The sequence below is a fragment of the Amblyomma maculatum genome, chromosome 9 (genome assembly GCF_055883805.1).
Source record: "Amblyomma maculatum isolate TAMU_Amacu chromosome 9, ASM5588380v1, whole genome shotgun sequence".
Taxonomy (NCBI): Eukaryota; Metazoa; Arthropoda; class Arachnida; order Ixodida; family Ixodidae; genus Amblyomma; species Amblyomma maculatum.
In genome coordinates, this window is record NC_139352.1 from 8,206,995 (window position 1) to 8,212,873 (window position 5,879).

A 5,879-nucleotide genomic window follows, 5' to 3' on the forward strand; every position below is an offset into this window, starting at 1 on the left:
CTAATGTTGTCCCTGATGCATTATAAGCAACCTGCGATACATTAAAATCTCTACGAACAAAATAATCATTAAATGTATCAACCATAGCCTGCCCAGTAATTGTTTGATCGTGGTGGATAATTTTCTTAACTGCTTCATTTCCTGAATTCCGTCCCATTAGTGAATTTAATTTATTCCAGAGTACACCTGTGCCTGAATAAGATGAGAAAATTCGCAGATAGTACATAGTCGCCCTCTTCAGCTCCTTACTTAACGCATTGCGCAAGCTTTTGAAGGCGCGAAGGTCAGTTTCATTTTTGGTCCGTATAAACTTCTTAAAAAGGGAATCTTTTCTATGAATTTTCTTAAGATGCGCTCGAGTAATCCATGGCTTACGAGCACCTTTAACACTCGAACTATGCTTCTGGACAAAGTGTTTTTTTTTTTTATAAATAGGAATAAATTGTTGCAAGAAAGTCTCATGCCACAAAGATTCGATCCAGCATTCCATATCTTCTTTCTTTTCTTATTTTTTTTGGCTACATCATCTCAGACTAATTACTTGATTTCAGCTATAGAGTGCCCTGTTTTCATATCGAATGCTGAAACAGATGGGCTAACGACGGCGCTATTCTGCTGAAGCACTTTTCGTGAACTCCGAACATTGAGTTAGGTTAACGGACCGAGAAGGAAATGATGGAAGGCGAACGCGGGATCTACCGGCATAGATTACTAGCTAGTCTTTATCAGTTTTTTTTTCTCTCACCTCCACATGGACGCAGCTACTCTGTGGCTGTTACTGCAAATAGCGAGCACTATTTATACTGAAAAACTCACAATCGAAGTCGCATATCATGCTCACTGAAATACAAGATCTAGTAATTAAAAAATGATTTCAAGGAAAGCAAGCGCAAATTGGTGTACAGGAAAGGAAGTGTGTAGTATCTGCCACACTTTTTCCGTGGACATGTTAACCGCGCAAGGAAGGAAGGAAGGAAGGAAGGAAGGAAGGAAGGAAGGAAGGAAGGAAGGAAGGAAGGAAGGAAGGAAGGAAGGAAGGAAGGAAGGAAGGAAGAAGGAAGGAAGGAAGGAAGGAAGGAAGGAAGGAAGGAAGGAAGGAAGGAAGGAAGGAAGGAAGGAAGGAAGGAAGGAAGGAAGGAAGGAAGGTGGGAGTGAAAGAGAAAAGAGAGAAAGGGGTGCCATAGTGGAGGGCTCCGGAGTAATGTTTACCACCTGGGGTTCTTTATTAACGTACGCTGACATCGCACAGCACACGGACGCCTCTCTCCAAATTCCCCGCCGAGGTTGTGCAGTCGTTAGGGCGCTATACTGCTGTGCCTAAGAATGCAGGATCGCATCCCGGCCGCGACGGCCGTTTTTTGATGGAGGCGATAAGCTATAGGCGCCTGTGTGCTGTGCGATGCTAGTGCACATTAAGGAACCCCAGGTGGCTGAAATTTCCGGAGCCCTCGACTACGGCGCCTCTCCATCGCCTTAGTCGATTTGGGCCGTGAAACTACAGTGGCTGGAAGTTAAAACCCGTAAACTAAACTCCTCTCTCCAGGTGTCCTCCGAAAAGTGAGACAGATACTGCGCCTTTCCTTTCCTATAAACCTAAAAAAAAAAAGGGGGGGGGGGGACATTACAGCGCGGTTCAGGTTTCAGTGATGTGTGACAGATACCGTTGCTCTCCTTTCCTGTAAACCAATTTACATATTTAAAGTAAGACTAACATTTTTCACAACTCTTTGCCGGTTTCTCAATGGCAAAACTTCGCGAAAGCCGAAACTTAAGCGTCATCTTGATCACACAGCACCCCGGCGACCTCAGTGCATTTTGCGTAGCGCTTCTATCGAAAAGTGGCGGAAGACTGAAACCACATCGTCGAGCTCAGGTGTAGAGCTTTCATTTTTTTCTCGAACTGCCCCAGCCTATGGACGCTGAACAGGCAACGCCATCTCTCGGGTCGGAGTTGCATTTGACGCCGCTCGTTGCCGCAACAATGTCAGCAGCTGCTTCTTCAGTTCCTCCTTTCATGCGAGGCGTATAAGAGATGAGGAGAGGAAAGGTTGCGAGCAAGGGGAAGGCGGAGTAAGTGCTCAACTCGATGTGAAACCCTAAAAGCGGAGAAGGGATCAAGAAAGGTATGTACCCTCACAGGAGGATCGCACCTAATGCATCCTTCCTTCCATCTGACAAGGCAAGGAGAAAAATAAAGTATTCGCTGCTCCTCTCGGATGAGAGATATGCCTGAAAAGATCACTGAGGCAGCGAGCTGCCTTCATTTACAGCGAGCAGACCTCAAATAGGCGAGTGGCCTTGTTTTGCATGTCTTACTATTGGCTTGGAAAAGCCGGTCTTATTCATTTGTTCGTGAGATGGTGATTGTTATTGGTGGTACTGCAAGTTTTCGGCGTTCGTCGGGATAGTGATTCCAGATACTGAAAATAAGTTAACAAATCAGGGGACCGGGTTCGAACCCGACTGCCGGTGGCTGCGTTTCGATGGAGTTGTTGTTGTAGCTGTAGGAAGAAGGAAAAGAAAATGCACGGGCCTGCTACTGACTGTAGCTGAGCCGCATCGCTGCCTCGTGCGGATAGAAGAGAAAATACAGAAGAAAAAGATGAGGGAGAGAAAGACGCGCCGCAACAGCCGTCGTCCACCACTGAATGGGTGGCGAGTGCAATGACGGCCTACAACAGATAAAAATTCGGTGGCAGGCTAGCACCCGCCGCAAGCGGCGGTGACCACCCTCTCCCAGCCCTATGAGGGCCAGGAGCATCCACCCTCCACCCCCTCCCTCTGCCACCTCCGCTGCCTCGTGCGGACAGAAGCGCCCCGCCGGGGTGGTGCAGTGGTAAGACGCCCGACTACTGTGCCGGAGTACCCGGGTTCGAACCCCAACTCGGCTGCTGCGTTTCGATGGAGGCGAATCGAATAGGCGTCCGTGTGCTGTGCGATGTTAGCGCACGTTAAAGATCCCCAGGTGGTCGAAATTACTCCGTAGCTCTCCACTACAGCTCCTCTTTCTATTTCCACTCCCACCTTCCTCCCTTCCCTTACGGCGCAGTTGAAGTGTTCACAGAAAACAAGTGAGACTGTTACCGTGCCTTTCCCTTCTTATAAATCAATCAATCAATCAATCAATCAATCAATCAATCAATCAATCAATCAGAGCAGGTTGACCCTAAATGCAAAGAGTGTGGCGTCGACGCCGCTTTAGACCACATTACATGGGGGTGCGCGGCCTATCCGCCACCCGCCGATTTGCTGCCAGCTCCATCTCTGGAGGAGTGGGAGGCCGTGCTGCGCTGCTCGGAACAGACCATCCAGGCTCGGGTCACTGAGTGGGCCGAAGAGATCGCCGACAGGACGCAACTGGCGGCCATCTGGCGCGGCCAGCAATCAAACTGAACACTCACCTCTTAAAGCCGATGGAAATAAATGTTTTCCCATCCATCCACCAGGTGTGCACAGAAAAAAAAATTGACAGATACTGCGCCTTCCCTTTCGTGTAAATCAATGTATAATTTACTTATAAATCAGAGGAGTCCAAATGAAGTCAAATTTGGCGAGGAGGTTACTGTAATTGTGGTACCTAATTCAGTTGTTGAGGTTGTAGGAAGAAGGAAAAGAAAATGCACGGGCCTGCTACTAGCTGTGTAGCTGAGCCACCTCCGCTCTCTCGTGCAGACAGAAGAGAAAATAAAGAAGAAAGAAAAGGAAGAGGGAGAAAAAGACGCGCGCCGCAACAACAGCCGTCGTCCACCACCGAAGTGGTGGCGGGTGCATTGACAGCCTACAACAGATAAAAATTGGGACAAGCCAGCCCCCGCCGCAAGTAGCGGTGACCCACCTGTCCCAGCCCCATCAGGGGATACATATATGTTCCCCTGGTACCTAATTCAGTACAATAAAGTGGCGCATATATCAAGCAATTAGGCAGCTAGCAAATACCACAGCGCAGATCACGCGAATGATCAAAAGAATCTCCAACAGAAGACGAGGCATGTCCGAGGAGGACACATGTAAGCTGGTACAGGCCCTCGTTGTAAGTCGCATTGTATATGGTGTCCCCTACCAAATTGCGCTCGAACAGGAAAAGAAACAACTGGAGGCAATCCTGAGGAAAGCCTATGCGCTCTTGGACTACCGGTCAACACTTTGACGGAAAAATTATCTAAACTGGGTATAAACAACACAGTGCAAGAGCACATCGAGGTCCACCTTCTCGCGCAGAAAATAAGTCTCATGCAGACGCAAACGGGAAGGAACACGCTGAGTATACAGGGCATGAGAGATGCTTGCACAGAAATAAATAGCACGGGGAGCATACCAAAGAAGATAAGAGATATCTAGGTCAACCCGATTCCGAAAAACATGCATCCGAAAATACACAAGGCCAGAAGAGAGGCAAGATCAGAGGCACACGAAAGAAGCTTCGCAGGGAAAACAAAAACATATTGTACGTCGACGCCACCACACACAAAGAACAATACAGAGCGGTAGCCAGCGTGGTTGATCGCCAGCTTAGGGAAATCAACTGCACCTCGATCAACAACATTCTCGAGGCTGAGGAAGCGGCAGTCGTCCTCGCTATCACCCACCGGGGCGAGGGGGCTACTACAGAAATAATTACGGACTCGCAAGAAGCATGCAGAAGGTATAGCAGCGGACGCATATCCACTGTGGCCATCTGCATACTCAAGGCAAGGAAAATCACCTTTTCGAGATGCTTCATAACGTGGACACCAGGCCATGAGACTGACAAAGGTAACCAACGAGCCGACGCCAATGCCCCAACATACGCCGACCGGGAGGCGCACAACGACGGAGAACTGGACGCAGTCACTAGACGCTATGGAGCCATACTTGAACATCAAAGAGCCTTAATGAGGATCTACCCACCTCCCCACGAAGACCTTAATAGAGAGCAGCCGGTTGCCTGGAGACAGCTACAGGCTAACACATACCCCAACCTGAGCCTACTCAGTAAAATCCATCCCGCAACATATGAGAATAAATGCCCACTATGCGGGGAACCCCCGACACTCTACCATGTTAGATGGGCATGTTAAAGAACACAGGTAGCGCCAATAAACACCACACCAACATCGGAGCAGTGGTGGTGGTGGTGACAAACGTTTAATGATTTAAAGTGGTGGAGATATGCATGAGCCGGATCTTTGAAGATCCAGCCCTTACAGATACTAGGTGGGAGGCTGCGCTGTCCTGCTTGACGCCTGATGACCAGCTCAAGCTGATCGACAGAGCCCGCAAGACGGCAAAGGCCACTGCGGCCCTGGACTGAGGGTCCCACCCACGCCGGGAGAATTCTCTTTGTATAAATAGTTTTTCTTTCATTCATTCTCATGTTGGGGATAGAAGCCAGGTCTTCTGCGTTTCGAACGAGCACGCTGTAGACCAAAAAGGCTCTTTTTTTCATACATGATATTTATTACATGTGGTTAGTATAAAAAGGGCATACGTACAATCTACAAAGAGCTCAAACACTCGTTGGCCCAAGTGTACTAAAGGAGGGCCTAGAGGATGTCTCGTGGTGTCTATGACGTATAGGGCGGGGGGGGGGGGGTTACTTCTAGCCTACGGGGCTGGGACTGGCAGGTCACTGCCGCTTGCGGCGGGGACTAGCCTGCCACCCTATATTTATCTGTTGTAGGCCGTCATTGCACCCGCTACCGTCTCGGTGGTGGACGACGGCTGTTGCGACGCGCGTCTTTCGCTCTCTCTTCTTTTTCTTTATTATTCTTCTGTCCGCACGAGGCAGCGGAGATGACTCAGCTACAAAACCAGTAGCAAGCCCGGGCAAAAAAAGGAAAAGGCGCTGTTGCATTTCACTCGTGAGGCGACGTTTGAGCGGCCTCAAATATTTTAAGGCG

The 5,879-nt window shown here is 49.1% G+C and overlaps 1 pseudogene; it reads left to right on the forward strand.

Moving 5' to 3' along the window:
* The first annotated feature begins 4,359 nt into the window (after nucleotides 1-4,359).
* On the forward strand, nucleotides 4,360-5,290 carry LOC146178199 (uncharacterized; annotated as a pseudogene).
* Nucleotides 5,291-5,879: the final 589 nt, after the last annotated feature.